Raw genomic sequence first — 12881 nt, forward strand, 5'->3', positions numbered from 1 at the left:
AAACTGCACTGTGTGTCTGGTGGTCACTCACTATATAATATATTATGTACTCCTGGCTCCTGCTATAACCTATAACTGGCACTGCAGTAGTGCTCCCCAGTCTCCCCCACAATTATAAGCTGTGTGAGCTGAGCAGTCAGACAGATATATATAATATTATATATAGATAATAGATGATGCAGCACACTGGCCTGAGCCTGAGCAGTGCACACAGATATGGTATGTGACTGACTGAGTCACTGTGTGTATCGCTTTTTTCAGGCAGAGAACGGATATATTAAATAAACTGCACTGTGTGTCTGGTGGTCACTCACTATATAATATATTATGTACTCCTGGCTCCTGCTATAACCTATAACTGGCACTGCAGTAGTGCTCCCCAGTCTCCCCCACAATTATAAGCTGTGTGAGCTGAGCAGTCAGACAGATATATATAATATTATATATAGATAATAGATGATGCAGCACACTGGCCTGAGCCTGAGCAGTGCACACAGATATGGTATGTGACTGAGTCACTGTGTGCTGTGTATCGCTTTTTTCAGGCAGAGAACGGATTATAAAGTAAACTGCACTGTCCTCACTAGTAAACTCTCTCCACTCAGTCTCTACACTTCTACAGTAACAGTACTCCTCCTAGTCAGCTCCAGTAAATCTCTCTCAGTCTCTTATAATCTAAATGGAGAGGACGCCAGCCACGTCCTCTCCCTATCAATCTCAATGCACGTGTGAAAATGGCGGCGACGCGCGGCTCCTTATATAGAATCCGAGTCTCGCGATAGAATCCGAGCCTCGCGAGAATCCGACAGCGTCATGATGACGTTCGGGCGCGCTCGGGTTAACCGAGCAAGGCGGGAAGATCCGAGTCTGCTCGGACCCGTGAAAAAAACCATGAAGTTCTGGCGGGTTCGGATTCAGAGAAACCGAACCCGCTCATCTCTAATTTTTATTTGACTAAAAGGAACATGGATTATTATTATTCTACTAAAGGGCAAGAATATTATTATATAACTAAAGGGATCACAGATTACCATACTACTAAAGGGCGGCACAGATATCATTAAAATAAAGTGGGCACAGTTTATTGCAATAAAATTAAAGTGATTATTATCCAAATATGAATATTCTACTAATTAGAACACAATTTGTTATTATTATTATTATTATTATTATTATTATTATTACTTCTACTATTGCTAATAATAAATATAATAATACTAGTAGCATAATTGAAACAGATTATTATTCTATTAATTCATTACAAATAGATTGGAGGGGACATAGATTATTATTATACTAAATGGGGAACATATTATTTGACTACAGGGCATAAATGATGATTTTCTACTAAAGATGGCACTTATTGTAATAGATTATATTACTAAGGGTTTCCAGATTAAAATTATTATTATTATTATTATTAGTAGTAATTAATTAGCAATTAGTTAAATGGAGCGCATTTACTATTACTTCCCTGGTAGCATCCTTCCAGGGGGAACCAGGAGGTACATTTAGCATTAGCCTAGGCGTTCCTAGGTACTTTGCCCCAATTTAAGATGTTGACAGTTGGATACGATTTTGGGATTTCTAAACTGGCAGCACGCTTGTCGCGCCATCGCTGAGGCAACAATGAGAGTTGCTACATTTGTAGCTGGTAGTTTGGCCATCCAACCACAGGATAGTATATTTGCTGATTTGGCGCAAAATTGCTAGCAATGTGCAGTAGTTTGATACCGCCATCAAACACAATTTATAGGAGATCTAGACCTTAAAATATAACCAAGAATAAAAGTCAACTGAGCCCATGAAAAACAATAGTAAAACATCAAGGCACAGATAATTGTACCTATAAATTGACCTTTTTGTTTCGATTTTTTTAACTCTCATGTTTTTCATCTGCGCAATCCATTTTGTGCATTGTGAAAATGTACTGTTTTATGACCCAGTGATCCTACTGTACCTTGGAATTTTACAGTCTTCACTTTTACAAAATTTCCAGTGTGACCTATTGTTTTGTAACTTGCCACCTTGCCTATGCAATTAAAGCTTAAGAAAACTGAAAAATTCAATGGACAAATCTTGTTAGGTTCTGGCTGTGTTTTATTATCATGTCCAAATATCTCTGTTTACTGATCTGGCTTGCCAATTACATTTAAAATAAATGCAATATTAGGTTTTAAAATAGACTGTATTAGGAAAACACACCTACAATGTAGCTGATAATCATAAACTTTGCAAAGTAACAGATAGGTAGACCCATTACTTGTTAAAATAATGGTTTAAATCCTGTTGTATGCTATTGTCTTCTGTAGTTTGTCAAATGATTGAGTCGCAGTTGTATTGTTTTAATTGCCGTATTTTTTCTTCCATGTATATGCGATTTACTTACTGATCATATGATTTGTATGATGGATATGCTTCAATAAAATAACAATAAAAAAATAAATTGGGTGAAAGACAGATTATTCCATTGCAATAATCTACAAAAAAATCTGCAGGTGCTACTCTACAACTAGACATGTGCTTTTGGATGCAGTTACATCCATGAAAACTGTTATGTATACACACGATGCTTCCAATATTCTTGCATCTACGTGTTGTACCCTTTAATTGATTAATACATTTGCTTGGCTACTGTAGAGTGCGAGCTTCTACCAATGATCAATTCATCTTATTTCTATATTTACATTTTGTGTCTACTCACAAGCTATTTTGCCATCGTTTGGTAGTTGATGTCATATTATGGGAGCCTTCTTTTCTTGGTACGGCAGCTGTCGAAAATTACAAGGCATCATTTTAAAATACAAGTCTGGATATTAAAATACCATTTGTTTGGACTTTCAGGAGGAAACTATAAAAACATAACAAAAAAACATTCTCAGGACAAACTACAGAGCCATTACTATGATTATGATTTGCCTATATTCATTCAGGATTTTGATAAATACCCTAACTTATAATTTTCTTATCACAAATGTATTCTTTAAAAAGTAATAAAATCAGATAAATTTGTCAGTTTTCCCAATTCAATAAATAAGATGGCTCAAGTGGAAATTATTTGTATGCAGTACCACAGACATCATGGTTACATACTTACAGCTGAGAATTCTAAAAGGTGCTGTTAAATCATTATTTTGTCTTTAGGCTTGTTTTATTTGAATGTAATTCCTATGGCACTGCTTTCTGTATAAAAATGGGCAATGCTCACCTGTCTGGAGTGTAGTAAGATATCATATCTAAATATAGTATGGTACAGAGTAATAAAAATACTGATGTTTAGTATTAAGACAAGAGATACCTCTCAGTTATGGTATAGGCATCCATGTAAGAACAACTGGCACTCTGCACTCAGGGCTATCAGAAGGACCAGCCTCCACCTGTGGCTAGCAGTCGATGTGGCCAAGAAATAGTTATCCTACTTGCCCACTTTCCCGGTTCCTGTGGGAGACACAAGATTTTTCAGGTATTCCCCCACACCCCCCGGAAGTGTGGGCACCCCTCCCGCATTCTGCCACCTTCCTTGTAAAGTGGATAGAATGCGTAGATAAATACAATGATTCTGCGGTCTCTGCAGAAGGGGAGGGGCTTAATTACAAAATTCTATACTAATTGCACCATGCTATCCCCGCCCCATATGCAAATAGCAACCAATCACAGCATTTTCCCCGCAAGGAGACAAGGCCTGATGATGCAACTAGCCTGGTCCCACCCTCATTGCCACCCACCTGCTTCTCTTCTCTGGTTATCTCCCAGATAGGAGAAATTCAAAGTAGGTAAGTATGTTCTACACCCTACTGTGGTTCCTGTAGCACACTGGGGACTTGGGCCCTCATTCCGAGTTGTTCGCTCTGTAATTTTCTTCGCATCACAGCGATTTTCCGCTGATTGCGCATGTGCAATGTTTGCACTGTGACTGCGCCAAGTAAATTTGCTATGCAGTTAGGTATTTTACTCACGGCATTACGAGGTTTTTTCTTCGTACTGTGATCGTAATGTGATTGACAGGAAGTGGGTGTTTCTGGGCGGAAACTGGCCGTTTTATGGGTGTGTGTGAAAAAACGCTGCCGTTTCTGGGAAAAACGCGGGAGTGTCTGAAGAAACGGGGGAGTGTCTGGGCGAACGCTGGGTGTGTTTGTGACGTCAAACCAGGAACGAAACTGACTGAACTGATCGCAGTTGCCGAGTAAGTCTGGAGCTACTCAGAAACTGCTAAGAAGTGTCTATTCGCAATTCTGCTAATCTTTCGTTCGCAATTTTACTATGCTAAGATTCACTCCCAGTAGGCGGCGACTTAGCGTGTGCAAAGCTGCTAAAAGCAGCTTGCGAGCGAACAACTCGGAATGACCACCTTGGTTAGGTGTTACTGGCTTAACACAGTGGATGGTTATCTAAATGATTGTTCTGAGCAAGCAACATTTTATTTTAAGATTAACAACTGAAAAGTGAGAAGTGAGGCTATGGAGATTATTGCCGTGCATGGTTATTGGTCAACCAGAAATGGCACTTTGCAGTTTTCCAGTGAGCGATTAAACATTTATTTAAATTAAGCATGAATGTGATTAAACATCACATTTTGCGGGGACTGTCTGGAAATGGTGCCACAAAGCAAGTGTCATTTAAAATACAGGATAAGACTCAAAGACAGCCAGCTCCAATTGCCTAGTGAAACGGGACGTATACACCTCTTTCATCAAGGAGTGCCCTGAAAAATGTGCCCTCTCCATCTCTTACCTCATTACAGCAGACTCACTCCACCAGTTAATCTTGTAACATAGAAACAAGAGAGCAGGTGCACCATACAACCATCAGAATTATAATACATTTAATTATACATCATATCTGAGGTTTTAGGCATTATGTAATGTTGGACAATATTATGAGCCTGCCCACTAGTCGTGAAGGTAACCTCATCGGGCCGGTCCCTAACATTATTGGGGTATGGTACATCTGCTCTTTTGTTTCTATGTTGCTGTGCTAAGTCTCATGCAAGTAGCACATCCCATTACATGTAGATATGTGCAGGTTCAGATTTAGTCAGTTCTTAATGCCAAAATTAACACGATTTTGATTTTATAAGGATTTTTCTTATTGGTAACCCAAATCACGTTACATCTGAGGGCCAATAAAGTACCATTTTGAAATACGGGAAAATCTGAGTATATCTGAACCCGCACATCTCTATTTATAAGTAGCTAGGGCGTGCAGCCCAGACACCATCCCTTCAATATATTCAAAGTAAAAGTAGTCTGCACTATTTAGCAAAATGTAGTTAATATACTCATCCAATACTTTGCTGGAAATGCCTGCATACTTCAGCTTCTTTACAGGTATCTTCTTGCGGCATTAAACATTGCACCAAAAAACCTAGGATCATATACAAAACTGAGACATACTGTACTGTGGGTCCAAAGCTGTTTTTGCACTGTGATCGTACATTTTGCAATTTCTTCTGAATGTATCACTCCTGTGAATAAAAAATAAAAAAAATGTAAAAAATATTTTTGACAGAAGAAACAATAACAACAACATCCGATTATTATGAAAAAAGACAAAATGAGTATAAGTTTGTAATAGTTTTTGACTTTTACATTTACTTATATTTTACTAGTCAAAGACAATACTTAATAGTTGTGCAAGGGAGTGGATCTCATGTCCAGAAAAACAAATATGCAGTAGAGGTATATACCATTTCATTTTTCATGAGCTGCAAAAAATGTCTCCTCTGTCTGCATGATGTTTGGGGGAGTTTAGTCACACTGATCACACCTCGCCATGGACATGCCCTGAGTGGATGGTTGCATGGCTCCCACCTGTGCAGCGATATGCACACTGCTTTGTTCAGGGTTTATTTTTTTTACAGAGGCATGCCATGCCCCATGATTAGGCCACACCCCCTACAGTACCTGGCCCCGCTCTCTATATATGACCGCCATATAAAACAGAGCATCAGTGACAGTTATATAGTACTGAGAGCATCAGTGACCGTCACATAAAACAGCGCAAAGAGCATCAGAAACCACCATATAATACAGTTTAACTGCAATACAATACAGAGAGGTGACCAAGAACCTGATGGTCACTCTGTCAGAGCTACAGCATTCCTCTGTGGAGAGAGGAGAACCTTCCAGAAGGACAACCATCTCTGCAGCAATCCACCAATCAGGCCTGTATGGTAGAGTGGCCAGACGGAAACCACTCCTTAGTAAAAAGCACATGGCAGCCCACATGGAGTTTGCAAAAATGCACCTGAAGGACTCTCAGACCATGAGAAACAAAATTCTCTGGTCTGATGAGACAAAGATTGAACTCTTTGGCGTGAATGCCAGGCATCATGTTTGGAGGAAACCAGGTACTGCTCATCACCAGGCCAATACCATCCCTACAGTGAAGCATGGTGGTGGCACATCATGCTGTGGGGATGTTTTGCAGCGGCAGGAACTGGAAGACTACTCAGGATAGAGGGAAAGATGAATGTAGCAATGTACAGAGACATCCTGGATGAAAACCTGCTCCAGAGCGCTCTTGACCTCAGACAGGGGTGACAGTCCATCTTTCAGCAGGACAACGACCCTAAGCACACAGCCAAGATATCAAAGGAGTGGCTTCAGGACAACTCTGTGAATGTCCTTGAGTGGCCCAGCCAGAGCCCACACTTGAATCCTATAGAACATCTCTGGTGAGATCTGAAAATGGCTGTGCACCGATGGCTTCCCATCCAACATGATGGAGCTTGAGAGGTGCTGCAAAGAGGAATGGGCAAAACTGCCCAAAGATAGGTGTTTAATAAATTTGCAAAAATCTCACGTTGTCATTATGGGGTATTGTTTGTAGAATTTTGAGGGGAAAAATTAATTTATTCCATTTTGGAATAAAGCTGTAAAATAACAAAATGTTGAAAAAGTGAAGCGCTGTGAATACTTTCCAGATGCACTGTAAAAAAAACCTAGATAATAACTGGTATGCAATCAGTTGATCCAGAATGACCTAATGTTGACCCAAAAAAATGGTGCTTTACAATAATTTATTCCTCAAAACTGAACATAAAATGTAAACTCCTGTGGTGGAAGGAATTTATTACTGTGCTACCTTCCTCTCATCCCTATAATTTCATAGCTGAACATCAGATAAATCAGCTAAAGTAATCATTATTTAACCTGCAGCCTTACTTAAGAGCTGTATTTCACTAGTAGACTGTACGATTGTGTAATAAACTGGACTGCACAGAATTTAGGCATATGATAAAAGGTTCTTACTGGTGGCGAGTAACAGAAATTTACATACAGGAAGGCCATTATTAAGCTTTCTCTATACTAAGCCATTTATACCTTAAACCAGTGGTTCTCAAACTCGGTCCTCAGGACCCCACACAGTGCATGTTTTGCAGGTAACCCAGCAGGTGCACAGGTGTATTAATTACTCACTGACACATTTTAAAAGGTCCGCAGGTGGGGCTAATTATTTCACTTACGATTCTGTGAGGAGACCTGCAAAACATGCACTGTGTGGGGTCCTGAGGACCGAGTTTGAGAACCTGTGCCTTAAACTAACAATCAAAATGTTACCAAATTTAGTTTAGAGACTAAATAGGACATGGGAAGCATTGTTCTGCAAAAATAAATTTAATGTCGATTAAAATTAAAAGTTGCCGATTGGGGGAATATAGTGCTGTACAATGTGAAAATAGACAGACAAGTGTTTTTTGCTGTGTTACCATTATTTTAACACAGAAAAGGTAATCATGTATTACAGTTTAGGCCGGTATACAACTAGTTGCAGTAATTTACCGCAGCTAATGGATTCAGCTGGGGCTATCCAATTAGCCCCAATACAGATTATGGGCACGAGAAGCGTAATCCTTTTTTGACCAATAAAAATTGCCTATAATTGGACAGCACAAAAATGTCCATCAGTCAGAAATTGCGCTATCAGGCTACTTTTTTTGCACACAGCAGCCAGTGTATGAATAAAAAATATAAATACATTTTCACACACATTCTAAGTTCATTTTATCAGTTAACACAGATACCTGTTAATAATAATAATAATAATAATAATAATAGATTACCTGTATTCTACCACATTCAATATAAAATGCTTTTACTTACAAATAAGGCTATTAATAAAACTACACCAACATATATTTCTTTGCTTATCTCAAAATAGTTCCCAACTTGACCTCTCCACCCTGGATCTGTGCCTCTCTTTCCCTTGCATTACCATGGTTACAGGACTTTTTTGGGCTGCACTCAATTAAAGGTATGCCCTCCCATGCACAATTAGATTTTCCTCTAGTCACCAATTTTCATGTGTTCCCTTCAAACTCACTTCTTCAGGCAAGCTTAGCAAATTCCAGAATGACCCACATAACTTCTATAAGCTATCCTATCCAAATGCATCCCCTCTATACAGTCCGCACATAACTTTACCGGCCAGGCCAATATTGCTGTGTGTCTGGATCATACAGCCCACCAAGAACCTCTGCAATCTGCCTGAACCAATGTGCAATATGTAGCACTTACCCTTTGGTATCAATTATTATTTCCATTAGATGGAAAGCGTGCGAACAGAGCCCTCTAACCTCTTTGTCTGCCTGTTATTACCAGGTCTTATTTTATAACTGTTTTTCAGTTGTAAAGTGCAATATGCTGGCACTATATAAGTCACTGTCAATAAAATAATAACTAAAATACCCACAGTTTTAGATATTTCTTTTCTTTTGGTTGTATATTTATTTTCATTAGTTTAACCTTTTACACACTGCACCATGAGCCACTTGTCAGATTGCTTTGAAAATGTAATATGGTAAATTTAGATTGCGTCAAAGGTTGTTTGCAACATTTGGGTCTGTTATGTACAATAGAATGGATGATAGACATATGTTCCACTTTGGGGAACATTGGTGAGAGGAATGACATTTGTGGGACTTTGCACATTCTTAATTTGATATAAGGACATAGCACAAACAGCAAAATGTAAACAGCACACTCTCTGGGGGCACTGCTAACTAATCAGTGTCACATAGATTTTCTTGAAGGGCTTAAAAACATTTTACATGCAAATGTTTTCCATAAAATTCACACAATTCCTTACTTTTTCTGACAAACACAACATCTACACGTAATGGCCGCTGGATGATCTGGAAATGTTAAAGCTTACTGGAGCAGTGGGATTGCCTTTTCTTTTTCTCAAAATATCGAATTCAACTTTCATGCAACAGTTGCAACTTGATGATGAAAATCTAAATGGTTCCGGGCTTCCTTACAGCCTACTGCATGACAGTGCAATCTCCAAGCAGCAACAACAGCTACAGCACCTTCTCACGGGCATTTTATAATAGGCAGTTGGGTAGAAACTAGAGATGAGCGGGTTCGGTTTCTCTGAATCCGAACCCGCCAGAACTTCATGTTTTTTTTCACGGGTCCGAGCGACTCGGATCTTCCCGCCTTGCTCGGTTAACCCGAGCGCGCCCGAACGTCATCATGACGCTGTCGGATTCTCGCGAGGCTCGGATTCTATCGCGAGACTCGGATTCTATATAAGGAGCCGCGCGTCGCCGCCATTTTCACACGTGCATTGAGATTGATAGGGAGAGGACGTGGCTGGCGTCCTCTCCGTTTAGAATAGATTAGAGAGACACTTGATTTACTAATTTTGGGGAGCATTAGGAGTACTCAGTACAGTGCAGAGTTTTGCTGATAGTGACCACCAGTTTTATTTATAATCCGTTCTCTGCCTGAAAAAAGCGATACACAGCACACAGTGACTCAGTCACATACCATATCTGTGTGCACTGCTCAGGCTCAGGCCAGTGTGCTGCATCATCTATTATCTATATATAATATTATATATATCTGTCTGACTGCTCAGCTCACACAGCTTATAATTGTGGGGGAGACTGGGGAGCACTACTGCAGTGCCAGTTATAGGTTATAGCAGGAGCCAGGAGTACATAATATATTATATAGTGAGTGACCACCAGACACACAGTGCAGTTTATTTAATATATCCGTTCTCTGCCTGAAAAAAGCGATACACACAGTGACTCAGTCAGTCACATACCATATCTGTGTGCACTGCTCAGGCTCAGGCCAGTGTGCTGCATCATCTATATATATTATATATCTGTCTGACTGCTCAGCTCACACAGCTTATAATTGTGGGGGAGACTGGGGAGCACTACTGCAGTGCCAGTTATAGGTTATAGCAGGAGCCAGGAGTACATAATATTATATTAAAATTAAACAGTGCACACTTTTGCTGCAGGAGTGCCACTGCCAGTGTGACTAGTGACCAGTGACCTGACCACCAGTATATATAATATTAGTAGTATACTATCTCTTTATCAACCAGTCTATATTAGCAGCAGACACAGTACAGTGCGGTAGTTCACGGCTGTGGCTACCTCTGTGTCGGCACTCGGCAGCCCGTCCATAATTGTATATACCACCTAACCGTGGTTTTTTTTTTCTTTCTTTATACATACATATTAGTTACGAGTATACTATCTCTTTATCAACCAGTCTATATTAGCAGCAGACACAGTACAGTGCGGTAGTTCACGGCTGTGGCTACCTCTGTGTCGGCACTCGGCAGCCCGTCCATAATTGTATATACCACCTAACCGTGGTTTTTTTTTCTTTCTTTATACATACATGCTAGTTACGAGTATACTATCTCTTTATCAACCAGTCTATATATTAGCAGCAGACACAGTACAGTGCGGTAGTTCACGGCTGTGGCTACCTCTGTGTCGGCACTCGGCAGCCCGTCCATAATTGTATATACCACCTAACCGTGGTTTTTTTTTCTTTCTTTATACATACATACTAGTTACGAGTATACTATCTCTTTATCAACCAGTCTATATATTAGCAGCAGACACAGTACAGTGCGGTAGTTCACGGCTGTGGCTACCTCTGTGTCGGCACTCGGCAGCCCGTCCATAATTGTATATACCACCTAACCGTGGTTTTTTTTTCTTTCTTTATACATACATACTAGTTACGAGTATACTATCTCTTTATCAACCAGTCTATATTAGCAGCAGACACAGTACAGTGCGGTAGTTCACGGCTGTGGCTACCTCTGTGTCGGCACTCGGCAGCCCGTCCATAATTGTATATACCACCTAACCGTGGTTTTTTTTTCTTTCTTTATACATACATACTAGTTACGAGTATACTATCTCTTTATCAACCAGTCTATATATTAGCAGCAGACACAGTACAGTGCGGTAGTTCACGGCTGTGGCTACCTCTGTGTCGGCACTCGGCAGCCCGTCCATAATTGTATATACCACCTAACCGTGGTTTTTTTTTCTTTCTTTATACATACATACTAGTTACGAGTATACTATCTCTTTATCAACCAGTCTATATATTAGCAGCAGACACAGTACAGTGCGGTAGTTCACGGCTGTGGCTACCTCTGTGTCGGCACTCGGCAGCCCGTCCATAATTGTATATACCACCTAACCGTGTTTTTTTTTTCTTTCTTTATACATACATACTAGTTACGAGTATACTATCTCTTTATCAACCAGTCTATATATTAGCAGCAGACACAGTACAGTGCGGTAGTTCACGGCTGTGGCTACCTCTGTGTCGGCACTCGGCAGCCCGTCCATAATTGTATACTAGTATCCAATCCATCCATCTCCATTGTTTACCTGAGGTGCCTTTTAGTTGTGCCTATTAAAATATGGAGAACAAAAATGTTGAGGTTCCAAAATTAGGGAAAGATCAAGATCCACTTCCACCTCGTGCTGAAGCTGCTGCCACTAGTCATGGCCGAGACGATGAAATGCCAGCAACGTCGTCTGCCAAGGCCGATGCCCAATGTCATAGTACAGAGCATGTCAAATCCAAAACACCAAATATCAGTAAAAAAAGGACTCCAAAACCTAAAATAAAATTGTCGGAGGAGAAGCGTAAACTTGCCAATATGCCATTTACCACACGGAGTGGCAAGGAACGGCTGAGGCCCTGGCCTATGTTCATGGCTAGTGGTTCAGCTTCACATGAGGATGGAAGCACTCAGCCTCTCGCTAGAAAAATGAAAAGACTCAAGCTGGCAAAAGCAGCACAGCAAAGAACTGTGCATTCTTCGAAATCCCAAATCCACAAGGAGAGTCCAATTGTGTCGGTTGCGATGCCTGACCTTCCCAACACTGGACGTGAAGAGCATGCGCCTTCCACCATTTGCACGCCCCCTGCAAGTGCTGGAAGGAGCACCCGCAGTCCAGTTCCTGATAGTCAGATTGAAGATGTCAGTGTTGAAGTACACCAGGATGAGGAGGATATGGGTGTTGCTGGCGCTGGGGAGGAAATTGACCAGGAGGATTCTGATGGTGAGGTGGTTTGTTTAAGTCAGGCACCCGGGGAGACACCTGTTGTCCGTGGGAGGAATATGGCCGTTGACATGCCAGGTGAAAATACCAAAAAAATCAGCTCTTCGGTGTGGAGGTATTTCACCAGAAATGCGGACAACAGGTGTCAAGCCGTGTGTTCCCTTTGTCAAGCTGTAATAAGTAGGGGTAAGGACGTTAACCACCTCGGAACATCCTCCCTTATACGTCACCTGCAGCGCATTCATAATAAGTCAGTGACAAGTTCAAAAACTTTGGGTGACAGCGGAAGCAGTCCACTGACCAGTAAATCCCTTCCTCTTGTAACCAAGCTCACGCAAACCACCCCACCAACTCCCTCAGTGTCAATTTCCTCCTTCCCCAGGAATGCCAATAGTCCTGCAGGCCATGTCACTGGCAATTCTGACGAGTCCTCTCCTGCCTGGGATTCCTCCGATGCATCCTTGCGTGTAACGCCTACTGCTGCTGGCGCTGCTGTTGTTGCCGCTGGGAGTCGATGGTCATCCCAGAGGGG

This window comes from Pseudophryne corroboree, chromosome 5 (genome assembly GCF_028390025.1).
Source record: "Pseudophryne corroboree isolate aPseCor3 chromosome 5, aPseCor3.hap2, whole genome shotgun sequence".
Classification (NCBI taxonomy): domain Eukaryota; kingdom Metazoa; phylum Chordata; class Amphibia; order Anura; family Myobatrachidae; genus Pseudophryne; species Pseudophryne corroboree.